We start from the raw sequence: 27727 nt of genomic DNA on the forward strand, positions 1-27727 counted from the left end.
CCACTTAAGCCCCCATGTTGCATCACCACTTCCTCATATCAGGGAAATCATATGATAGTTGTCTTTCTCTGCTTGACTTATTTCGCTAAGCATGAGCGTATCATGCTTAGGAATGTCTGTAGTTTTAAGGAAATTAATAATTATTAACCTAGGGAAAAATTAACTGCATTATCAAATCCAAACTACTTACATCAGGCTCAGGTCTACCATAATCTCAAGCCACAATAGTCTTTTGCCTAATAAACTCTTTAAATGGAAAAAAAAAGCACTCAGAACAAATAGAAAGTATTCTATATTAATTAGTATTTATAATCAAATACACCAATAACTGCATTATATAGAACTGAGTGCTCTGATTAAAGGCAAATATTATTAGACTGAATGCACAAAAACTATGTTACAAGACATAGCATCTAAAATATAAGGATGCAGAAAGGTTGAAAATAAAAGGTTGGAAAGAGATACACCAAACATTAATTTTAAAAAGGCTAATTTGATTCCACATGTAAGTAAAATAATATGGTATTTGTTTTTCTCTGTCTGACTTGTTTCACTTAGTATATATAATAACTTCTATATCCAAAACAAAAGGTCCATCTGTACTGTCACAAATGGCAAGATATCATTCTTTTTTTTTTTTAGATTTTATTTATTTATTTGACAGACAGAGATCACAAGGAGGCAGAGAAAGAAGAGGAAGCAGGCTCCTTGCTGAGCAGAGAGCCCGATGTGGGGCTCGATCCCAGGACCCTGGGATCATGACCTGAGCCGAAGGCAGAGGCTTGAACCCACTGAGCCACCCAGGCACCTGATATCATTCTTTCTATGGCTGAATAATATTCCACTGTGCATACATACCACATATTCTTTAACTACTTATCTATCACTGGACATTTGGGTTGCTTCCATATCTTGGCTATTGTAAATAATGCCACAATAAACATAGGGGTACATATATCTTTTCAAGATGCCTTTATTTTTTTTTTTAGTTAGTGTTTTTATTTTCTTTGGGTAAATACCCAGTAGTAGAATTACTAGATCATATGGTAATTCTGTTAATATTTTGGGGAACCTCCATCCTGTTTTCCACAATATGTACCAATTTACATTCACAAGCAAACAAACAAAAAACCAGATTCTTAAATACAGAAAAACAGGTGGCGATTGCCAAAAGAGCAGTAGGTGTATGGATGGGTGAAATAGATAAATGCAGACTAAGAGGTACAAATTTCCAATTATGTAATAAATAAGTTGCAGGTTTGAAAGGTACAGCATAGGTAATATAGTCAATAATAATGTAATAATGTTATATAGTAACAGATGGTGACTACACTTATCATCATGAGCACTAAGTAATGTATGTACTTATTAAATCAATGTGTCATACACCTGAAAATAATATAACATTATATGTTAATTATACTTCAATTTTTTAAAAAAGAAAGCTGGCTTGGCTAAATCAATATCAGACAAAGTAGACATTAAGACAAAAATCATTACTAGCAATAAAAAGAGATGCTTCAGAATGATAAAATATCCCATTTATCGGAAAGATATAACAATTCTAAATTTGTATATACCTAATATTGCCTCAAAAGATATGAGTAAGTTATGAGATGAAAAAAAAATAGAGAAAACCACAATAAGAAATATAATATCACAGTGGAAGATTTTAATACTTTCTCAGTAACTAGTAAAACAAGGAGAAAATAACATCAGTAAGGATACACAGCAACTGAGTAACATTAACAAATTGGAACTAATTGATATATATAGAACTCTATACTCAACAACTAAAGAATAGACATTCTTTTCATAAATACATGGAATGTTTATGTACACTGAACATATTTTAGGACAAAACCAGCAAGCTCTTTCTATAAAGAGACAGACACTAAATACTTTAGGCTTTGTGAGCCTCACGATATTGTTGTCATATATTTTTTCTCTTTTTTAATCACCTCTTAAAAATGGAAAAAAAATTTTTTTAGATTAAGGGACATACAAAAGCAGTCCATAAGCCAAATTTGACTTATGGGCCACAGAAACTCTCTGTTTATAAGAAACTCTCTGTTGTAAGAAACTCTCATCAAATTTTAAATTAAACCTACAGAGTATACTCTGACCAGAGTGTAATTAAGCAAGAAATAATCAAATGATAATTAGAAAATCCTCATCATTTCCAAATTAAGAAACATACTACCAAATAACCCTAGGTCTAGGGAAAAAATCACATTGAAAATTAGACAAGTGGTGGGTATTAGAGAGGGCACAGATTGCATGGAGCACTGGATGTGGTACAAAAACAATGAATACTGTTATGCTGAAAATAAATAAAAAATAAATTAAAAAAAGAAAATTAGACAATATTTTAAACTGAATAATACTGAAAATAGTACATATGAAAACTTATGGGCTACAGCAAAAGTCATGCACAGACGGACATTTGTGACCTTAAAAACATATATTAACAAAGAAGAAAGTTTGAAAATTGATAAGCTAAGCAACATATCATTAAGATAAAATAAGAAAAGCAAATTAAGCACAAAGGAAGTAGAAGAAATTAATTAAGACCAAAAATAAATGAAAGAAAAAATAAATATATAATCAAGAAGATCAACAAAAGCCGAAGTTGTTTGAACATAACAAAATTGATAAAACTTTAGAAGGACCAATGAATTAAAAAGAGAAAAAGCACAAATAAAATGGGGAACATAAGGGAGATGTAACTACAGGTCCTACATGTAGATATTAAAAATAACATAAGATAGGAACAGCTGGCTAGCTCAGTTGGTGGAACATGTGACTCTTGACCTCAGAGTCATGAGTTTGAACCCCACTTAGAGTGTAGGGTTTACTGAAAAAAATGACAAATAAGATTTATAAGATACTATGAAATACCTTATGCCTTTGATTTGAAAATATGTTTAAAATGTACAAATTCCTAGCAATATGCAACTTACCAAAACTGACTCAAGTCAAAACAGGAAATCAGAACAGTACCACAATATTAAAGAAATTGAATGTAACTTAAAACACTTTTAAGGACATCACCAAGATGGCAAAGTAGAAGGCCATAAGCTCCATTTCCCCCCCCAAAAGATCACAGATCATAGATTCATGAACAAAAATGGCTCTGGGAGAGCTCAAGAGTCTACTTAAGAAACTAGCAACACAGTAGAACAAAAAAACTGAGAATAACTGCACACAAAGGGAAAGATGAACAGTTTCTTTTGACTGGTATTATCCTGTCCTCCAGGATGGCACTGCTCAGTGCTGGCACAGCTAGAAAGCACACTCTGGGAAAGGGAGATGGGGGTGAGTGACATCTTCTCCAGCCTTTCAAAGTACCACACAAAGGACCTGTTTTGATTTCACCCCACCCAGACTGGCAAAGCTGAGACATATAGAGATGACTAGGAACAAGGAAGAAAAGTAGAGGCTACCAGTATCAGCCACAACCTGCTGTGCAGAGGGCCCCAGTAACTTTCCCCACTGAAGAAAACAATGGCCAGCATAGCTATCATAAACTCCATGTAGGTTTCACTAGTTATTGTCCTACACATAATAGAGTTTGCAGGTGACAAGTACCTGAGTCCTTCCCTGTTCCCTACCCCACAATCTCTGCCAGAGCTCAGGATTCACACCAGCAGCCAGCCCAAGCCTCAACATCACTGACCATTAGGGAAATGCAAATCAACACTATCATTGCATTAGGGAAATGCAAATCAACGTTATTCATTTCACAACATGAAATATCAGCTCACACCTGTCAAGATGGCTAAAATCAACAACACAGGAAACAAAAGGTGTTGGTGAGAATGTGGAGAAAATTACTATCATGAGCTCTTCTCTCCCTCCATATCTTTCTATCATATAATTCTTCCTCCATATCTAATTTTGACTTTCTTGAAAGCCAACCCATTCTTTGCTCCCAAAATTAGTTTTGAAAAATGTAATTTTGATCCTGTCATTTTATGTTTAAAGCCCCTTAATTACTTATATATGACATCAGAATAAGGTCTAAACTTAATATGTCCCACAAGACACCACATGATATGACCTGAATAATACTGTCTCTATGTTCTCATCCCTCTGTCTACACTCTAGCCATACTAGCCTTCTCTTGTCTCCTAAAATGGAATGTGAATTTTCTAACAATCAAAACCTCACACAACCTATTTCCTCTCCCTGAAATATTTTCTTCTCCATCTCCTACCTCCCATCCCCATTACTACTGAAGTGACTAACAGTTGTAGACCTTTATGTTCTAAGCTTGAGCATCACTTCATTAATGACACTTTGCCTTTCATATCCCCAACTAAGCTAGGTATGTATTTTAATTGCTTTATAAGACTCTTTACTCCACAACATTCAGCTTACCTTCAAATTACTTATTCAAAGTATTCCTTCCCTTTTAGGTTGTGAGCTCCAACAGAGCAGGGATTGGGTCTGTCTGATTCACTATCACATCCTCAACACTTAGCACAGTGAACTGATATATATAACATAATAAATAGATATTAAAATGAAAAGAAAAAACTATTTTGTCTCTCACCAAGAAAAACCAAACACTCAAGAAAGGGGTTCATAAAGTAGAACTTGAAGACAACTGAGAAGTTCTGCAGAGACTAATGATACAGAAATTCTATAAAGTGAACATTGACCTTGTCAATTTGGACCACAATATTCACAGGTAAATTCTGCTTGGGACTACAGCACACCAAAACATCTGGAAAACTGTCACCCATCCATATGCATTGCTTGCATGACCCTAAACATCTTTATATGAGAATACAGGTTATAGCACAAATTATTTTTTTTACTTGCCTCTGGGAGGTACTTGGCAAAGCAACAAAACCATTTATAGACAGAGACTCACAGACCCACCAATTAGAGACAGTAATTCAAGAACTAAATCACCAAAGGAAGAAAGACACTATGTGTAATTTACACAATCACCTCAGGCTGCTGGCCTGATTTACAGCTAGCTCTATTCTAAGAGTGCATTGACTCATAGTCCCTTCCAACTCAGCATCAAGATTCCAAAACATTCACCCTGCAGACAGTGATTCAGAGCCCTGGCACTATGCTATGCTTCTGTATCCTGCCTCTTATCCAAAGACCTACTCTCAGTAGTAGTCCCTGAGGCTGCAGGCAGACAGATGAAGCTGTATACTAAAGAGTAACTGCAGGTTTGTAGTTTGTCTCCAGGCTGCAGAAGCTAAAACAAGAATGCGCAATGTACATTTTCAGGGAACCTACCTTTATCTAAGAATGGGAAATCTACAGACCAGACACAAAAATAGAGAAAGGTTATGTTCATATATACCAATTTTAGCCTCCAGACCACATGGAGCATATAACTAAGATCATTGTTGTAACATGGATACCACTCTGGGTCCCCAGCTGCTTCTGGAGACTGTGTCTTTTATAGATTGCTAAACAGGCCCTCAGAAAGCAGGAGAAAATTGCTCCTGGAGTAAAGATGATAATGAGTTCTAAGACTATCTACTTATTTCTGACTGCTTGTTAATGCTGCTGGAATACCACTTGTAACAATAAGATACTTCTTGCAAACATTTGGCAAGCATATGCCCATTCCCCAAGAGCAAGAGAGTTTCTTTATCAAACTAATCCCAGCTAAAAACTGAGAAAGATTAAAAAAAAAAAAGCAAGGAATGGGGGGAAGCAATACAGACCACTGAAAATATAGAATGCTCTTAATACGTCACCAATGTGGAAGTAGAATAAAGAAAACAAAAGGTTGATTAAGGGATTCAGGCACAAAAATATAGCCAAGCCTTTGAGTCTATGAGAGAAAGCAGAAGTTTAAAGGTTAAAGGAGAAGAAAGAACGGAATTGAAACAGAGGGAAGAACAATAACAGAACATAGGGATGAATGGGACAGGTCAGAAAAACTAATAGGAAATCAATTTAACCAAAGAAACACAATCAAAAGAACAAGTTCAGCCATGTCAGACTTCTTAGTGTTTGCTAAATATTCAATTTACTATTCCTATCAATCTACTTCCAATCTCTCAAAACCATCTTCCTTCTCCCTCCTACCCTTCCTCCTTTCCTTTCCCTCTCTCCATATAACACCCTATTAAAGTGGTATTGGCCTCCTTATATTCACTGTGACTACTTTTAAACTTCCTTAATTCATTCTTCAACAGCAACCTGCGGGACCTATTAAAAGGCGGATAAAATTATTTTCCTCCTTTGCTTAAAACTATTCAAAGCCTCCCTACTGCATGGGGGGGTACTATAAAACCTTGAATTTGGCCTATAAGGTCCTTTAATAATTAGCAAAATCCTACCTCTCTTGCCTGAACTCCTACTACCTGGCTGCTCACTGTCGATGCCCTATTAGCCTCCTCTTACTATCTCTAATGCATTAGAGACCTTCTGGGACCAATGAAAACCATTGTCTGCTATCCAAATGTTAGTTGCTACCTCATCCATTTCCTCAATTTCTGTTTCAAGTTCCAACATCAACCTAGTGACCATGACTTTTTTTTTATATACTATTATTGTGTCTTCCTCCTGTCACAAGACCCTCCTGCTTAGGTAGCCATTGTTGCCCACTTGACCTACAAGAATTCCTCTGCTATCAGTCTGTAGCCCTAGTTGTAGGCAAGTTGAAATTTCTTGCCTTTATTGTCAATAACACCTGCTGTTTGACCCAGCCTGTGTAGACACATGCCTCCATTTCTTCATGATCTAGAGTGATACTTAGATATATAGCTGTTAGAATCCATGATTACAGATTAAGCATGAAGAACTAATCAAGGAGAACTCTTTATAACCAAGGCCTCAAATGATAAGTAGTCATTATTTGAAAAGTCATTATTTGAAATTATCCATCTAGAAATCCCAAGGTATCATTATGTCAAGCTAGCATTTTAGGTTCATATAGGAAAACCTCCTTCTCAGCTCCAAACATAAAATACTTCATATTAATGATAACTAAATCATAAAACATACCTTAAAAATAAAACACAACCACAATTGCTTTAAAAAAAGAATAGAAAAAAAGAGAGAGAAATACGTCCATGGAGCAGAAACAAACAAACAAAAAATAAATAAACCTAGCAATGGAGACACCTAAAGTCACTCACCTATTAGGAAATACCCATAGGCAGTCAGGAGTTCAAATTATGTGGGAACTGTGGCATGGTAGCAAAGTTAGATTACCGAAGAAAATCAGAAAGGGAAAAAAGGATTCCCTGCCTGTGCATTATGACTTTAAAAAGCCTATGATATGTATGCATAGCTGAGATTAGAAACTGAGGTGCTACCAAAGTGATAGGAAGTATTAGAGAACTATGCAACTGAGACTTACACCATACCATCTACTAGCTCAAAAACTGGACCTTTTGTATCCCCATGGAACAAAAGTCCCAAACTGACAATATAAGAACTTGTTCTGAACCGGGGAGCTGACCAAATAAAACAGTCCAGCCAGACCTAAAAGGGATGAGTAAAGCAAATAGAATAACTGAATTTTCTTATTTATGGTAAGCTTGCAGCAAACTAAAATTCCAAGCTTACAGAAAAAATCTTGAAGAAATAATAAATTCAAGAAATGTAAGGTTAATGACCTAGGGAAATACAGTAACTTGAAAAGACTTTAAAACAAATGTTTGGGGAAAAAAAAAAACAAATGTTTGATATTCTCAAAACACTACAGGAATAAGCTTATGAAGAGCAAGAACAAGGGATTATAAAATAAAAAAGACATGCAAATCAGAAAATGTGTATATTTTTAAAATCCTATAAGTCAAGACTATAGACTCTGAAATAAAAGCTCAAACCCTGAACTGGATGTGGCTAAAGAAATAATCAATTTGGGGGCACCTGGGTGTCTCAGTGGGTTAAAGCCTCTGCCTTTGGCTCAGATCATGATCCCAGGGTCCTGGGATCGAGCCCCGCATCAGGCTCTCTGCTCGACAGGGAGCCTGCTTCCTCATCTCTCTCTCTGCCTGCTGCTCTGTGACCTCCGTCTGTTAAATAAATAAATAAAATCTTTAATAAAAAAGAAGAAATAGTCAATTTTAAGATGTTTCTAAAAACTGGACTCAGAATGAATCACTGAGAGAGAAAGACAAAGAAATGGATAAAATGAAAAAGAGGTTGAGAGACTTGGAGAACAAACTTAAAAGCTCCAACAAAGCCTAATAGTGGTTCCAGAGGTAGAAAATAATGAGTATAGGAAAGCAATAATGGTGTGTGTGTGTAATTTTATGGTAATTTAAACTAACATAATAGTGGTGGCAAAAGAAAGATACTTGTACACATACAAAACAGTTTACCACCTACAGACTTTTGAAAGAGAAAATAATTGAGAAATATATAAGAAATTATAAACTACAAGATTTTTTAAAACTTCAGAGTCCTTCCCAGTTAAAGATAGTCAATTGAACATAAGCATTTGTTTCTGCCTTGTACTGAAACCTCACTCAAGTGGCAGTAAAAGAACTTGATTTTAACCAACAAAGAGAAAAGGAGGCATAATAAAAAAATTTTACAAGACTTCTTCAACCCTATTTATCACTCAGACTATAAGGGATTAAATCTGTATCCTTCAAGGGAGATGCTTAGAATATTAATTTCTGTTGAAATTTTTAATCCAAAAACAAGGACCTAGCAACATTGACTTCACAGCTGTCAACAAAACAACCTCAGCATGTAATATACCTACCTATTCACTCAGCATTTCCAATCAGCTTTTAATGTTCCACCCTTCAAAAGGAACAACCAATCAAGAAGACCTACAAAGGGGTTAGTCTCTAGATGCTGGAAAAGGCAAGGAAATATTCCTCCAGAGTCTCTAAAAAGGAACACAGCTTTGCCAACACCTTGATTTTAGCCCTGGAAAATCTCCAGAACTATAAGAAGATAAATTTCTGTTGTTCTAAAGCCACTAGATTTGTGGTAATTTGTTACAGTGACAACAGAAAATGAATACAATATATTATCTGGTTCAGCTATGAATGGCATTAACAGTCACAACACAAAATTAAATCAATATCATGCTCCAATTAAACAGTATAAAGAAGGGAGGAGTCAAGATGGCGGAGAAGTAGCAGGCTGAGACTGCTTCAGCTAGCCGGAGATCAGCTAGATAGCTTATCTAAAGATTGCAAACACCTGAAAATCCATCGGCAGATCGAAGAGAAGAAGAACAGCAATTCTGGAAACAGAAAAACAACCACTTTCTGAAAGGTAGGACCGGCGGAGAAGTGAATCCAAAGCGACGGGAAGATAGACCCCGGGGGGAGGGGCCGGCTCCCGGCAAGCGGCGGAGCAACCGCGCACAAAATCAGGACTTTTAAAAGTCTGTTCCGCTGAGGGACATCGCTCCAGAGGCTAAACCGGGGCGAAGCCCACGCGGGTTCAGCGTGGCCTCAGGTCCCGCAGGGTCACAGAAGGATCGGGGGTGTCTGAGTGTCGCAGACCTTGCGGGTATTGGAACGGGTGAAAGACCCGCGGATCCCCTTACCCAAGAATCCAACATTGCCACTGGATGCAAACAGCAAGAGGTTTATTGGGACGCAGGTACCGGCGGGTGGTCGGCAGCTCCAGCTAACCGAGCACCCCAACCGAGGGGAAAGCGGGGTTTTTATAGATTGGCACAAACAGGTTTTGGGTGAGGTAGAGCTGATTGGCTGACAATTTGAACTTTTGAAAGAGGCACCCTCGGTGTTAGTGGATTGGTTTCGGGGGTCCGCGCGCGCGAAGGGGGAGTACATTTGAAAAAGCTTGTGCGCGCGAAGGGGGAGCAAGGAAGGGGGTTGGGCCTCATTACTCAGCAGGAAAATATCTTGCCTACTTGACTATGTGGCCCCCTGCCTACGTGACTATGCCTCTTAGCAGAAGGTATCTTGTTTGAACAGGCGACAAGTGTCACACCCTAAAAGCCAAGCGGTTACAGAAAGGCAAAAGAGCAGTTAATTATATAATTCATCACACAATTCATAATCTAACCTTATACCTAAAAGCCAGCGGTTCACAGAAAAGCAAACAAGCGGTTAGTTCTCCTATCTATCTCTTAAGGGAGGGGACTTTCCAGGGCAGGGGTCTTTCACGGGAAAGCCGGCTACAGAGACAGAGCCGACAGTGAGCTCGCAGCTCGGTGTTACCTTGAACCGGTCGCAGGCTCGGAGAGCTCGGAGCGCGGCCGGAGGTCAGGCAGACGGGAGTAACAGGCGCTGTTCTCTGAGGGCGCACTGAGGAGTGCGGCCCTGGGCTCTCGGCTCCTCCGGGCCGGAGACCAGGAGGCCGCCATTTGTATTCCCGTCCTCCGGAACTCTACGGAAAGCGCTCAGGGAACAAAAGCTCCTGAAAGCAAACCCGAGCGGATTACTCACCCCGGCCCCGGGTAAGGGCGGTGTAATTCCGCCTGGGGCAAAGACACTTGAGAATCACTACAACAGGCCCCTCCCCCAGAAGATCAACAAGAAATCCAGCCCGAGACCAAGTTCACCTACCAAGGAGTGCGGTTTCAATACCAAGGAGAGCAGCAGAATTCCAGAGGAGGAGAAAGCCAAGCACGGAACTCATGGCTTTTTCCCTGTGATTTTTTTTTTAGTCTTGCAGTTAATTTAATTTTTTTCTTTTTCATTTTTTTTTTTTTCTCGCCTTCGGGTAAATTTTTTTTTTTTTTTACTGTTACCTTTTTCTTTTTTAACGATTTTTTACTAGTTTATCTAATATATATATTTTTTCTTTTTTTTACATTTTTCTTAGGTGTTTTCCCTTTTTTTTTAATTCTTTTCTTTTCTTTTTTCTTTTTTTTTTCTTTTTTCTTTTTTTTTCTTTCTTCCTTTTTGAACCTCTTTTTATCCCCTTTCTCCCCCCTCACGATTTTGGATCTCTTCTAATTTGGTTAAAGCATTTTTTCCTGGGGCTGTTGCCACCCTTTTAGTATTTTACTTGCCCCTTCATATACTCTTATCTGGACAAAATGACAAGACGGAAAAATTCAACACAAAAAAAGAACAAGAGGCAGTACCGAAGGCTAGGGACCTAATCAATACAGACATTGGTAATATGTCAGATCTAGAGTTCAGAATGACAATTCTCAAGGTTCTAGCCGGGCTCGAAAAAGGCATGGAAGATATTAGAGAAACCCTCTCGAGAGATATAAAAGCCCTTTCTGGAGAAATAAAAGAACTAAAATCTAACCAAGTTGAAATAAAAAAAGCTATTAATGAAGTGCAATCAAAAATGGAGGCTCTCACTGCTAGGATAAATGAGGCAGAAGAAAGAATTAGTGATATAGAAGATCAAATGACAGAGAATAAAGAAGCTGAGCAAAAGAGGGACAAACAGCTACTGGACCACGAGGGGAGAATTCGAGAGATAAGTGACACCATAAGATGAAACAACATTAGAATAATTGGGATTCCAGAAGAAGAAGAAAGAGAGAGGGGAGCAGAAGGTATACTGGAGAGAATTATTGGGGAGAATTTCCCCAATATGGCAAAGGGAACGAGCATCAAAATTCAGGAGGTTCAGAGAACGCCCCTCAAAATCAATAGGAATAGGCCCACACCCCGTCACCTAATAGTAAAATTTACAAGTCTCAGTGACAAAGAGAAAATCCTGAAAGCAGCCCGGGAAAAGAAGTCTGTAACATACAATGGTAAAAATATTAGATTGGCAGCTGACTTATCCACAGAGACCTGGCAGGCCAGAAAGAGCTGGCATGATATTTTCAGAGCACTAAACGAGAAAAACATGCAGCCAAGAATACTATATCCAGCTAGGCTATCATTGAAAATAGAAGGAGAGATTAAAAGCTTCCAGGACAAACAAAAACTGAAAGAATTTGCAAATACCAAACCAGCTCTACAGGAAATATTGAAAGGGGTCCTCTAAGCAAAGAGAGAGCCTACAAGTGGTAGATCAGAAAGGAACAGAGACCATATACAGTAACAGTCAACTTACAGGCAATACAATGGCACTAAATTCATATCTCTCAATAGTTACCCTGAATGTTAATGGGCTAAATGCCCCTGTCAAAAGACACAGGGTATCAGAATGGATAAAAAAACAAAACCCATCTATATGTTGCCTCCAAGAAACTCATTTTAAGCCCGAAGACACCTCCAGATTTAAAGTGAGGGGGTGGAAAAGAATTTACCATGCTAATGGACATCAGAAGAAAGCAGGAGTGGCAATCCTTATATCAGATCAATTAGATTTTAAGCCAAAGACTATAATAAGAGATGAGGAAGGACACTATATCATACTCAAAGGGTCTGTCCAACAAGAAGATTTAACAATTTTAAATATCTATGCCCCCAACGTGGGAGCAGCCAACTATATAAACCAATTAATAACAAAATCAAAGAAACACATCAACAATAATACAATAATAGTAGGGGACTTTAACACTCCCCTCACTGAAATGGACAGATCATCCAAGCAAAAGATCAGCAAGGAAATAAAGGCCTTAAACGACACACTGGACCAGATGGACATCACAGATATATTCAGAATATTTCATCCCAAAGCAACAGAATACACATTCTTCTCTAGTGCACATGGAACATTCTCCAGAATAGATCACATCCTCGGTCCTAAATCAGGACTCAACCGGTATCAAAACACTGGGATCATTCCCTGCATATTTTCAGACCACAATGCTCTAAAGCTAGAACTCAACCACAAAAGGAAGTTTGGAAAGAACCCAAATACATGGAGACTAAACAGCATCCTTCTAAAGAATGAATGGGTCAACCGGGAAATTAAAGAAGAATTGAAAAAAATCATGGAAACAAATGATAATGAAAATACAACGGTTCAAAATCTGTGGGACACAACAAAGGCAGTCCTGAGAGGAAAATATATAGCGGTACAAGCCTTTCTCAAGAAACAAGAAAGGTCTCAGGTACACAACCTAACCCTACACCTAAAGGAGCTGGAGAAAGAACAAGAAAGAAACCCTAAGCCCAGCAGGAGAAGAGAAATCATAAAGATCAGAGCAGAAATCAATGAAATAGAAACCAAAAAAACAATAGAACAAATCAACGAAACTAGGAGCTGGTTCTTTGAAAGAATTAATAAAATTGATAAACCCCTGGCCCAACTTATCAAAAAGAAAAGAGAAAGGACCCAAATAAATAAAATCATGAATGAAAGAGGAGAGATCACAACTAACACCAAAGAAATACAAACTATTATAAGAACATACTATGAGCAACTCTACGCCAATAAATTTGACAATCTGGAAGAAATGGATGCATTCCTAGAAACATATAAACTACCACAACTGAACCAGGAAGAAATAGAAAGCCTGAACAGACCCATAACCAGTAAGGAGATTGAAACAGTCATTAAAAATCTCCAAACAAACAAAAGCCCAGGGCCAGACGGCTTCCCGGGGGAATTCTACCAAACATTTAAAGAAGAACTAATTCCCATTCTCCTGAAACTGTTCCAAAAAATAGAAATGGAAGGAAAACTTCCAAACTCATTTTATGAGGCCAGCATCACCTTGATCCTAAAACCAGACAAGGATCCCACCAAAAAAGAGAGCTATAGACCGATATCCTTGATGAACACAGATGCGAAAATACTCAACAAAATACTAGCCAATAGGATTCAACAGTACATTAAAAAGATTATTCACCACGACCAAGTGGGATTTATTCCAGGGCTGCAAGGTTGGTTCAACATCCGCAAATCAGTCAATGTGATACAACACATCAATAAAAGAAAGAACAAGAACCATATGATACTCTCAACAGATGCTGAAAAAGCATTTGACAAAGTACAGCATCCCTTCCTGATCAAAACTCTTCAAAGTGTAGGGATAGAGGGCACATACCTCAATATCATCAAAGCCATCTATGAAAAACCCACCGCAAATATCATTCTCAATGGAGAAAAACTGAAAGCTTTTCCGCTAAGGTCAGGAACACGGCAGGGATGTCCATTATCACCACTGCTATTCAACATAGTACTAGAGGTCCTAGCCTCAGCAATCAGACAACAAAAGGAAATTAAAGGCATCCAAATAGGCAAAGAAGAAGTCAAATTATCACTCTTCGCAGATGATATGATACTATATGTGGAAAACCCAAAAGACTCCACTGCAAAACTGCTAGAACTTATACAGGAATTCAGTAAAGTGTCAGGATATAAAATCAATGCACAGAAATCAGTTGCATTTCTCTACACCAACAGCAAGACAGAAGAAAGAGAAATTAAGGAGTCAATCCCATTTACAATTGCACCCAAAACCATAAGATACCTAGGAATAAACCTAACCAAAGAGACACAGAATCTATACTCAGAAAACTATAAAGTACTCATGAAAGAAATTGAGGAAGACACAAAGAAATGGAAAAATGTTCCATGCTCCTGGATTGGAAGAATAAATATTGTGAAAATGTCTATGCTACCTAAAGCAATCTACACATTTAATGCAATTCCTATCAAAGTACCATCCATCTTTTTCAAAGAAATGGAACAAATAATGCTAAAATTTATATGGAACCAGAAAAGACCTCGAATAGCCAAAGGGATATTGAAAAAGAAAGCCAACGTTGGTGGCATCACAATTCCAGACTTCAAGCTCTATTACAAAGCTGTCGTCATCAAGACAGCATGGTACTGGCACAAAAACAGACACATAGATCAATGGAACAGAATAGAGAGCCCAGAAATAGACCCTCAACTCTATGGTCAACTAATCTTCGACAAAGCAGGAAAGAATGTCCAATGGCAAAAAGACAGCCTCTTCAATAAATGGTGCTGGGAAAATTGGACAGCCACATGCAGAAAAATGAAATTGGACCATTTCCTTACACCACACACAAAAATAGACTCAAAATGGATGAAGGACCTCAATGTGCGAAAGGAATCCATCAAAATCCTTGAGGAGAACACAGGCAGCAACCTCTTTGACCTCAACCGCAGCAACATCTTCCTAGGAACAACGCAAAAGGCAAGGGAAGCAAGGGCAAAAATGAACTATTGGGATTTCATCAAGATCAAAAGCTTTTGCACAGCAAAGGAAACAGTTAACAAAATCAAAAGACAACTGACAGAATGGGAGAAGATATTTGCAAATGACATATCAGATAAAGGACTAGTGTCCAGAATCTATAAAGAACTTAGCAAACTCAACACCCAAAGAACAAATAATCCAATCAAGAAATGGGCAGAGGACATGAACAGACATTTCTGCAAAGAAGACATCCAGATGGCCAACAGACACATGAAAAAGTGTTCCATATCACTCGGCATCAGGGAAATACAAATCAAAACCACAATGAGATATCACCTCACACCAGTCAGAATGGCTAAAATCAACAAGTCAGGAAATGACAGATGCTGGCGAGGATGCGGAGAAAGGGGAACCCTCCTACACTGTTGATGGGAATGCAAGCTGGTGCAGCCACTCTGGAAAACAGCATGGAGGTTCCTCAAAATGTTGAAAATAGAACTGCCCTATGACCCAGCAATTGCACTATTGGGTATTTACCCTAAGGATACAAATGTAGTGATCCAAAGGGGCACATGCACCCGAATGTTTATAGCAGCAATGTCCACAATAGCCAAACTATGGAAAGAACCTAGATGTCCATCAACAGATGAATGGATCAAGAAGATGTGGTATATATACACAATGGAATACTATGCAGCCATCAAAAGAAATGAAATCTTGCCATTTGCGACAACATGGATGGAACTAGAGCGTATCATGCTTAGCGAAATAAGTCAAGCAGAGAAAGACAACTATCATATGATCTCCTTGATATGAGGAAGTGGTGATGCAACATGGGGGCTTAAGTGGGTAGGAGAAGAATCAATGAAACAAGATGGGATTGGGAGGGAGACAAACCATAAGTGACTCTTAATCTCACAAAACAAACTGAGGGTTGCTGGGGGGAGGGGGTTTGGGAGAAGGGGGTGGGATTATGGACATTGGGGAGGGTATGTGCTTTGGTGAGTGCTGTGAAGTGTGTAAACCTGGTGATTCACAGACCTGTACCCCTGGGGATAGAGTATTATGCCTCTATCAGAAAGGATGAATACCCAACTTTTGTAGCAACATGGACGGGACTGGAAGAGATTATGCTGAGTGAAATAAGTCAAGCAGAGAGAGTCAATTATCATATGGTTTCACTTATTTGTGGAGCATAACAAATAGCATGGAGGACATGGGGACTTAGAGTGGAGAAGGGAGTTGGGGGAAATTGGAAGGGGAGGTGAACCATGAGAGACTATGGACTCTGAAAAACAATCTGAGGGTTTTGAAGGGACGGGGGGTGGGAGGTTGGGGTACCAGGTGGTGGGTATTATAGAGGGCACGGATTGCATGGAGCACGGGGTGTGGTGCAAAAATAATGAATACTGTTATGCTGGAAATAAAAAAAAAAAAAAGTCAAAAAAAAAAAAAAAACAGTATAAAGATTGTTCAAGTAGGGGGTTTTAAAAGTATCAAAATCTTTATCTTCCAGAATGGGAAATTAATAAATAGCACCCAAACATTTAAAATTAAGAAGGAGCAATATAAACATGTCAAACATGTCACTTAAGGATAGGTTATAAATACCTAAAAATTGTCTGAAAGGGTCAAATTTGGTTATTTCTGGGAAGAGGGCAGGGAACTACTGTCCTTTTTTTTTTTTTTTCCTCTTTTTTTGATAAAAGTGTTGGGACTGGGCATGTTGCCTTATTGTTTTTGGTGAGATTTTTTTTAGTATATTTGAAACAAAATGTTACCTTAGTTTCAGGTGTGCAACTTAGTGATTTGACCAATTTATACATTATGCTATGTTCACCAAAAGTGTAGCTACCATCTGCCACATAGTATCGTTATTACATTATCATTGACTATATTCTTTATGTTGTGCCTTTTATTCCTGCGATTTATTCATTCCCTAACTAAAAACCTGTATCTATCTCCCCTTCTCTCATTTTATACAACCCCCTAACCCCCTTACCCTCTGTGGTAAGGTAAAGTTTCTTCTGTGTACTTATACTTTTGATTCTGCTTTTTGTTTTTTTTTTTTTTTTAAGTTCCATTTATGAGTGGGTCCGTATTGTCTTTGTCTTTCTCCATCTGACTTATTTCACTAAGCAAAATATACTTTAGCTCTGTCCATGCTGTCTCACATGACAAAATCCCATCCTTTTTTAAGGCTTCATGATATTTCATTGTGTGTCTGTGTCTGTCTGTGTATACATACACACATTTCCTTATCAGTTTATCTATTGATGGATACATAGGTTGTATCCATGTCTTTGTTATTATAAATAATATTACAATAAACATAGCGGTGTATTTATTTTTTCAAATTAGTGTTTCATTTTCTTTGGGTAAATACCCAGTACTAAAAATATTGGATCATATGGTATTTCTATTTTAAATTTTTTGAGGAACCTCTAGATGCTGTTTTCCACAGTGGCTGTACCAATTGACATTCCCACCAATAGTGCACAAGTATTCCTTTTGCTGTACATCCTCACCAACATTTGTTATTTCTTGTCTTTGATTTTAGCCATTCTGACAGGTATGAGGGGATATCTTATTGTGGTTTTGATTTGCATTTCCCTGATGATTAGGGATGTTGAGCACTTTTTCATGTGTCTCTTGGCCATCTAGAGGTCTTCTTTGGAAAAATGTCTTCACATTTTCTGCCCATTTTTTTAAGTCAGATTGTTCGGGGTTTTTTGGTGTTGAGCTGCATGAGATATTTGTATACTTTGGATATTAGCCCCTTATCAGATATATCATTTACAAATATCTTCTCCCATTCAGTAAGTTGTCTTTTTGTTTTGCTGATGGTTTTCTTCGCTGTGAAAACATTTTTTATTTTGTTGTACTCTCAATAGATTATTTTTATTTATTTTTACTTATATATACTATTTTACTTTTGTTTCCCTTGCCTGAGGAGACAAATCTAGAAAAATGCTGCTATGTCAGAGATATTACTGCCTGTGCTGTCTCCTGGGATATTTATGAATTCAGGTCTCACTTTTAGGTCTTTAGTCCAATTGAGCTTATTTTTGTATTTAATATTGGAAAGTGGTTCTTGTTTTATTCTTTTGCATGTAGCTGTCCAGTCTTGCCAGCACATTGATTGAAAAGACTGTCTTTTCCTTATTGCATATTTCTGCTTCCTTTGTCATAGATTAATTGACTATATAATTGTGGGTTCATTTCTGGGTTTTTTATTCTCTTCTATTGATCTACATGTCTATTTTTGTGCCCTAATGTTGTTCTTTTTAACAAACCTTGGAGAAATATTTGACTTTAAACTCAATCCCCATATAATTTTGATAAAGGTCAAAACAAATTTTTAAAATGATACCAGAATATTATTAATAGCTTTAGGCCATTACATTCAAAAACAAAATAAATGGATAATTCCTATGAAAATATTAGAAGAAATAATAAACCGGAAGAAATAGAAAATTGAACCATGAGGTTAACATTAAATCCTTCTCCATATACCCTGTAGTAAAGAGGGAATGGGATCACACAAGAATCAAGTCAGTGTTATTAAACTATCATGAAAGTTAATCTTGCCTTCTGCAAACTGTTCCAGAAACTGAAAAAAGATGAAGAGCCATATAACCCATTTTGTGAGCTTAATGCAATGTTGATTTCAAAATTGAAGAGAAATAATAAAATCAACTTATGAACACAGATAAATTTTTAAAGGGAAAACAAATAAATACAGCCACATACAGTACACAGTCAAGTAGATTTATCCAAGAAATGAAAGGAGAGTTCAATATTAAATAATCAATGCAATTCACAATTCTAAAAAAATAGAAGGGTCCAGAAGGGGTTAAATTACCTACATTAATTTAAAACTATGTATATTAACATTATATTAAAAGAAATATATGAAAAGCTCCATAAATGAGAGCACCTGGGTGGTTCAGTCATTCAGCATCTGCCTTTGGCTCAGGTCATGATCCCAGGGTCCTGGAATCGAGCCCTGCATCAGGCTCCCTGCTCTTAGGAAGCCTGCTTCTCCCTCTCCCACTCCCCCTGCTTGTGTTCCCTCTCTCACTGTCTCTTTCTCTGTCAAATAAATAAATAAAATCTCTTTTAAAAAGAAAGAAAAGTTCCATAAATGATGAAAAAAGCATACAATGAAAGTCTCCTCTTATTCATGATAAAAATTTTAGCATACTAGAGATACAAGGAAACTTCCTTTATTTGGTGAACAGTATATACCAAAATCTATACCAAATGCTGTACTTAATGAAGACTTTTTAAACAATCGCACTGAAATCAGGAACAAAACTAGAACTGCTGAATCCCTATCACTAAGCAATATTTTTTTTCTATTTCTTAACCTAAATAAATAAATAAATGATACATCAATATAAGAATTTCAAAAAGAAGAAAACATTGTTAATATATGCAGGAGATATGAAAACCCATAGAAAATTTTAAAAATAATAAATAATATAAGCATGAATAAGAATCTTCAAAATTGCTATATAGAAGACCAACTTACAGACATCAGTTAAAAATGTAATAGAAAAAGAATCCTAATTGAAATGGACATGAAAATAAAAGGCATTTATCAAAGTTTACCAAATGTAGCTACATAAGTATATATCTATTTACTGCATTAAATGCTTCTATTAGACAAGAAAAAACTCAAATCAATGACTTAAGATTCTACCTAAGAAATCTAAGATTTAAAAAAATATCTAAGAACTAATCAAGATCTAATAAACCTGAAAATGTAGAAATGAACCCATGCTAACATGATCAGTTAAACTATGACAAAGGAGACAAGAATATACAATGGGAAGAAGACAGTTTCTCTAGTAGATAGTGCTGGCAAAACTGGATAGCTACATGCAAAAGAATAAAACAGGACCACTTTCTGACACCATATATAAAAATAAGCTCAAATGGATTAAAGACCTAAAAGTGAGACCTGAAACCATAAAATTCATAGAAAAATACATAGGCAGGAATTACTTTAACATCAGCCTTAGCAACATTTTTCTAGATTTGTCTCCTCAGGCAAGGGAAACAATAGCAAAAATAAACTATTGGAACTATACCAAAATAAAAAGCTTTTACACAGTGAAGAAAACCATCAGCAAAACAAAAATACAACCTACTGAATGGGAGAATATATTTGCAAATAATATATCTGGTAAGGAGTTAATAGCCAAAATACATAAAGAATTTATGCAACTCAACACCAAAAAAAAAAAAAGAGATTTTAAAAATGGCAGAGAACCTGAATAGATATTTTTCCAAAGAAGACCTCTAGATGGCCAAGAGACACATGAAAAGGTGCTCAACATCCCTAATCATCAGGGAAATGCAAATCAAAACCACAATGAGATATCTCCTTATACTTCTCAGAATGGATAAAGTAAAAAAAGACAAAAAATAACAATTGCTGGAGAAGATGCAGAGAGAGAGGAACCCTTACGCACTGTTGGTAGGAACGTAAATTGATATAGTCACTGTGGAAACAATATGGAGTTTCCTCAAAAAATTAAAAATGGAAATACCACATGATCCAATCCTTTCATTACTATGTACTTACCCTCAAAAAACAAACATAATCATTTGAAAAGATAAATGCATAACATGTTTATTGCAGCATTATTTACAATAGCCAAGATATGGATGCAACCCAAGTGCCCATCAATAGATGAACGAATAAAAAAGATGTGAGATTTTATATATATATAATATATATCACATATATATATAATATATATATCACATATATATATTATATATATAATATTCCATAGAAGAGAATGAAACTATGCCATTTATGACAACATAGTTAGATCTAGAGGGTAATATGTTAAGTCAGACTGAGAAAGACAAATACCATATGATTTTATTTATATGTAGAATCTAAAAAAAAATACAAATGAACAAAGAAACAAACAGACAACAGCAACAAACAAACTCTTAAATACAGAGAACAAACTGATGGTTGCCAGAAGAGAGGTAGATTAGAGCAGGGCTGGGGGGAGGGAAGGTGAAATAGATAAAAGGGATTTAAAAAAGAAGAAATTTGAAAATGAAGAGCAAATCAAATCCAAAGGAAGCAGAAGAAAGGAAACAATAAAGCTAGAAGAATTCAATGAAAGAGAAAATAAGAAAACAATTTTAAAAATCACTGAAACGAAAAGCTGGAATATTGAAAAGATCAATAAAATTAGTAAACTTCTGCACAAACTGATATATAGAGAAAAAGAAGGAAATTAAAAATTATTATTATGTGAAGTGTGTAAACCTGGTGATTCACAGACCTGTACCCCTGGGGATAAAAATATATGTTTATTAAAAAAATAAAAAAATTAATTAAAAAAATAAAAAATAAATAAATAAAAATAAATTAAAAAATTATTATTATCACTTATGAAGACAAGTATGTCACTACAGATACTACAAATTATAAGGATAACAAGTGAACATTAATGAACAAATTTATGGAGATAATGTAGATGAGATAAACAAACTTCTTGAAAGACATAAAATGCCAACTCTCAAGAAGAAATAGATAATCTGAATAGACCTTTATGTATTAAATCAATTAAATTAATAGTTTAAAACCTTGATCATAAAGAAAATTCCAAACAAAAAAACTCCAAAAAGCCCAGATGACTTCAGTAATGATTTCTACCAAATGCTTAAGCCCAATTCTACACACTCATCCAGAAAATAGAAGAGAAAGAAACACCACCCAACTAATTTTATGAGACCAGACTACCATACCCAAATAAATTTAAGAAAAGAAAATTAAAGGTCAGTATTCCTGATGAATATTAAAAAAAACTTTAACAAAATGTTAGCAACTAGAATCCAGAAATACATAACAAGAACAATACAGCATAACAAGTAGAGTTTTATCTTGAGACTGCAAAGGTGGTTCAACACTGGAAAAATAACCACTGTGATTCAACACATCAACAGACTTTTTAAAAAGATAATTTCAATAGATACAAAAAAATTTTTAAAAAGTCCAACACACATTCATGATAAAACCCCTCAAAAAACTTTAGATAGAAGGGAACTCCCTCAAACTTATAAATGACATGTAAAAAAAAATCTAATGCTGATTTCATATTGAGTGGTGAAAGAATACTTTCCCCAATAAGATCAGGAGCAAGGCAAGGAGATCTACTCTAACCACTTCTATTCAACATTGTATTACAGGCTCTATTCATTTCAAATACAATGAAAACAAAACAAAACAAGGAGAAGTACACAAAGTAGAAAAGAGGAAATAAAAATGTATTTTTAGACAACATTATCATCTACATAGAAGAGCCAAACAATCTAAAAAAAAAAAGCTACTAGAATTAGTGAGTTTTGTAAGGTCATGGTATATAAAGTCAATATAAAAATTATATTTCTGTGTATAACAATAAACATTCAAAGAAATTTTAAATGCTATTTATAATAACATCAAAAATATAATACTTAGAATAAATAAATATAACAAAATATAGGCAAGACCTACACACTGAAAACTATAAAAACATTGAGAGAATTTAAAGAAGAAATAAAAAATGCAAAACTATACCATATTCATATATCAGGAGACTTAAGATTATTAGGATGCGATTTACCCCCAAATTAATGTATACATTTATTTCAGTCCCATTAAAACTTTCACCTGGAAAAGCTGATTAGTTGGTTATACAATTTATATGGAAATGTAAAGGACTGAGAATAGCCAAAATATTTTTTAATGAAGAACAAAGCTCAAGGATCCATAATACCTTATTTCAAGATTTACTGTGATTCTATAGCAGAGGGCTGCCTAGGTGGCTCAGTAAGTTGAGCGTCTGCCTTCAGCTCAGGTCATGATCCCAAGGTCCTAGGATTGAGTCAAGAATTGGTTTCCTTGTTCAGTGGGGAGCCTGTTTCTCCCTCTGCCTGTTGTTCCCCCTGCTTGTGCATTCTCTCTCTCTCTCTCTCTCTCTCTCTGACAAGTAAATAAAATTCTTTTTAAAATAATAATAATTCTATAGTAGAGTTTCACAACCTCAACGCTATTAACATTTTTGATCTGGATAATACTTTGTTGGTGGTGTCTGCCTGGCTTCCACCCACTAGAGGCCAGTAGCACTCACATCTAGTAGGGACAAAAATGTCTCCAGACATTGCCAAGTGTTCCCTCCCCACAGGGAGGGGGATTGCCCCAGTTGAGAATCACTGAACTACAGTAATGTTACAGTCTGCTAATGTTGCAAGGTTATACACATAAATTACACAGACAGAAGAGAGTCCAGAAGCAGACTTACATATATATGGTCAATTGATTTTGGACAAGGTACAAAGGTAATTCAATGAGAAAGGAATAGTCTTGTGAACAAATAATGCTGGAAAAAATGGGCATCCATATGAAAAAAATTTATATAGGCCTGGAACTACCTTGCCCCAGAGAAAGAAGTCATCTAGACATGCATCAAAGATGTAAATCAAAGAACTGAAACTATAAAATTCTAGAAGAAAACAAATGAGATCATTTTGAACTTAGTTAAGGCAAAGACTTCCCAGAATAGAAAAGGTAAAAGTCATAATACAAACTCCACAGAGAAAATGAAAAGGGAAATCACAGAATGGGAGAAAGTGTTTTTCAAAATACCTATTTTTTAAAGGACTGTAATATGCATTTATCTTACAACTTAATAACAGAAATACAAATATCTCAATTTTAAAATGGTAAAACAATTTGAATGGACATTTCTCTAAAGAAGATGTACAGATGGCCAGTAAACACATGAAAAGATGTTCAAAATCATTAGTCATAGGGATATGTAAATTAGATTACAATGAGCTAACACTACACACTCACTAGAATGGCTAAAATGAAGACAAGGCAAGATACAAAGTTAATATATAAAAGTCAATTACTTCCCTACATACCAGCAATAAACAATTGAAATTTGGAAATTAAAAACACAACACTACTGGAAGCTTGTGAAGATGGCAGAGTATAAGGACCCTGAGCTCACCCTGTCCCCCATTTACGAGTAAGTATCATCCACATCAAAGTCAATAAACTGGAGAGTGATCCCAAGCCTGGCAGATAAAACTCCACAACTAAATATAGAGAAGAAGCTGCATCTGAAAGATTGGAACAGTCAGAAAGGCAGAGGGAGGCTGCCCACAGGAGGAGGGAGCTGGTCATGGAAAGGGCAGAGAAATGAGCCCTCACACCAGGGCAATCACACACAGAAGACTACTCCATATAGCCTTGGGTTTTAAAAATCAGAGGGTCTGAAGTCATTAGTTTGTATAACCAGTGGAAAATGAAGCCTGGAGCTTTAAAATTCAGCTGAGAGCATTGGGAAAGCCCAGGAGGCAAGTGATAGCTGAGTTGTGGCCCTTAAAGAGAGAGCAGCCTACAGAGATGAGCCAAAACAGAAATGGCAGTTTATATAATGTCTGGGGCAAACAGGAGACAGATTTGTTTACACTGATTTTGGAGCATGTTAGGGGGCTTCTTCAAAACCAAGGGACTTGGCAGGCACCATTTTCCTCCCCCAACCCCCAACATAAGCACAGAGTCACTTCCCCAGAAGTGGGGCTGCATAGACTTTTGCTACCTAATCTGCTAGCAGTGCACCACACCGATGAATGAGTTCTCCTGAGGCCTTACCCACTCCAAGTCTGCTAGATTCAGCCCTGGGCTCAGGGCAAATTTAGTTAAAGCCATGCAGGTACCATATCCAACCATCGGGTGCACAGCTCTCATCGGGCACTGCACACATCCACTGTGCTGTGTCCAGCCATGCATCCCCAGTCACTGAAGGTGCTGCTCCCAGCCCCAAGTCCCCAGCTGCCATCTCATATCCCCAGAGCCATGGAGCACATGCTCAACATTTGTTTGCACACAGTACTCAGCTGATCACCCACAGCTAACTCTATGTGCCACACTGCATGCTCTTAGCCACTGTAGTATGCCACACCTAGCCTCACACATCTGGCGAACCTGCCGCACAGCCCCCAGCTGCCACATTGCTTCAGATGACCTGGCATTGGACTAGTAGCCCAGTACAAATTTTGCTAATGCTGCTGCCCTGCTTCCAAGTTTCCTGGTGGGCACACCCCTTCAGAACTGGCCTGCTTAGATCCCACTAACACCACAGAAAGCAATCACAATCCACAATAGGCAAAGAGAGTGCAGATAACTGCATTAAAAAGTAGAGTGACAGACACAATAGCAGGGTGTAAATACACATTGTTTACTCTCTTTAAGTGCCAGGTTCTGGTGAATAGGAGACACTGCACTACAAGACACTCCAGAATCTCTTCTTAAAATCACTACTTTCAAGAGCAGAAGACACAGCTGACTTTCTTAACACACAGAAACAGACATAGAGAGGCAGATAAAATGAGACAGAAAAAATTATCCCAAATGAAAGAATAGGACAAGGCAAAGAAGATAGAAGTAACATGCATGAAAGAGAATTTAAAGCAATGATCATAAGGATAATCACTGGACTTGAGAAAAGAGTAGAAGACATGAGGGAAACAACACAGAGATGAGAAATAACATAGAGATAAAGGACACAAAAACTTAAATGAGAAATATGCTTGATAGAATGAACAGTAGGATTCAAGAAGCAGAGGAATGGAAAGTAATTGAGCAAAACAAAAGACAGAGGAAAAAAATATGCAAAACAAGAATAGACTTAGGAAACTCAGTGTCTCCATCAAATGTAATAATATTCATTTTATAGGATCTCAGAAAAAAGAGGAAAGGGGGAAGAAAGTTGATTTGAAGAAATAATACTTGAAAACTTCCCTAATCTGAGGGAGGAAACAGATATCCTATTTCAGGAGCCACAAAGAACCCCCAACACAATCAATAAAAACAGACCCACACCAAGACACGTTCTAATTAAATTTGCAGATATTGTAATAAAGAAAAAAAGTTTAAAAGCAGCAAGACAAAAGAAGTCATTAACTTATAAGGGAAAACCTTTAAGAGTAGCACGAGATTTTTCAAAATAAACTTTGCAAGACAGAAGAGAGTGGCATGGTATACTCGAAGTACTAAATGGGAAAAAGTTGCAGCCAAGAATACTCCAACCAGCAAGGCTATCATTCAGAATATAAGGAGGCATAAAGAGTTTCCTAGACAAACAAAAACCAAAAGACTTAATTACCACTAAACAATCTCTACAAAAATGATAAAGATTGGAGCAGAAATAAATGATTAAGAAAGAGGAAGGAAGAAAGGAAGGAAGGAAGGAAGGAAGGACCACAGAAGAGATCAATGAAACAAGGAGCTGGTTCTTTGAAAAACTCAACAAAATTGACAAACTTCTAGGCAGACTTACCAAGAAAAAAAGAGAAAGGACTCAAACATAATCACAAATGACAAAGGAGAAATAATGAATACCACCACAGAAATAAATATAATAAAAGGCTACATGCCAACAAATTGGACAGCCTAGAAGAAATGGTTGAATTCCTAGAAACATAAACTACCAAAATTTAAAAAGGAGGAAATAGAAAACTTGAACAGATTGATAGCCAGCAAAGAAATTAAAGCAGTAATCAAACAACTCCCAACAAACAAAAGCCTAGGACCAGATGGCTTCTCAGGCAGACTCTACCAAACATTTAAAGAAGATTTAATATCTGTATTTGTTAAACTATTACAAAATACAGAAAAGGAAAGAAAACTTCTAAATTCATTTCATGAAGCCAGCATTACCCTAACACCAAACCCAGATAAGGACATCACTAAAAAAGAGAACGACAAGCCAATATCCCTGATCAACACACAGGCAAAAATCCTCAACAAAACACTAGCAAACTTAATTCAAAAATACATTAAAAGGGGCACCTGGGTGGCTCAGTGGGTTAAAGTCTCTGCCTTCAGCTCAGATCACGATCCTAGGGTCCTGGAATCGAGCCCCTCATCGGGCTCTCTTCTCAGCAGGAGCCTGTTTCCTCCTCTCTCTCTCTCTGTCTCTGTCTCTCTGCCTACTTGTGATCTCTGTCTGTCAAATAAATAAATAAAATCTTTAAAAAAATACATTAAAAAATTATTCACCGTGATTGTGGGGGATTTCAAGGGCTGCAAGGGTGATTCAATATTCATGAAACAATCAATGTGATATGTCACATTAATACAAGAAAGGATAAGAACCACATGATCATTTCAATTGATGCATAAAGAGCATTTGAAAAAGTACATCATTCATGGAAAAAACCCTCAACACAATAGGTTTAGAGGGAACATACCCCAACATAATAAAGCCCATCTATGAAAAACTCAATGCTAACATCACCCTTAATGGGGAAGACTGAAAGCTTTTCCCAGAAGGTCAGGAACAAGACAAAGATGTCCACTCTTTAAAAAAAAAAAAAAAGATGTCCACTCTCACCACTTTAATGAACCATAGTACTGGAATTCCTAGCCACAGCAGATAACAAAAAGAAATAAAAGGAATCCAGATTGGTAAGGAAGAAGTAGAACGTTCACTATTTGCAGGTGACATGATTCTCCATATAGAAAACCCTAAAGACCACCAAAAAACTGCTAGAACTGGTAGATGATTTGGTAAAGTTGCAGGATATAAAATCCATCTAGAGAAATCTGTTGTATTTCTATATACCAATAATGAGACAGCAGAAGGAGAAATTAAGAACACAATCCCATTCATAATTACACTCAAAATATTAAGATACCTAAGAATAAACTCAACTAAAGAGGTGAAA

At 36.6% G+C, this 27727-nt stretch overlaps 1 protein-coding gene across 4 annotated transcripts in view; it reads right to left on the bottom strand.

Annotated features, from left to right (window-relative positions):
- Nucleotides 1-27727, bottom strand: part of GABRA3 (gamma-aminobutyric acid type A receptor subunit alpha3) — a 402002-nt gene that overhangs the window by 361372 nt on the left and 12903 nt on the right. Inside the window, exon 1 of one of the 4 annotated variants that reach the window (XM_032330181.1) lies at nucleotides 22765-22783. The exons of the other annotated variants lie outside the window; for them this stretch is intronic. The gene's annotated coding sequence lies outside the window, so the exon portion shown is untranslated. Of the gene's footprint in view, nucleotides 1-22764; nucleotides 22784-27727 lie in introns of those variants that run through there. 4 annotated transcript variants of the gene reach the window in all.

This window comes from Mustela erminea, chromosome X (genome assembly GCF_009829155.1).
Source record: "Mustela erminea isolate mMusErm1 chromosome X, mMusErm1.Pri, whole genome shotgun sequence".
In the NCBI taxonomy this organism is placed as follows: Eukaryota; Metazoa; Chordata; class Mammalia; order Carnivora; family Mustelidae; genus Mustela; species Mustela erminea.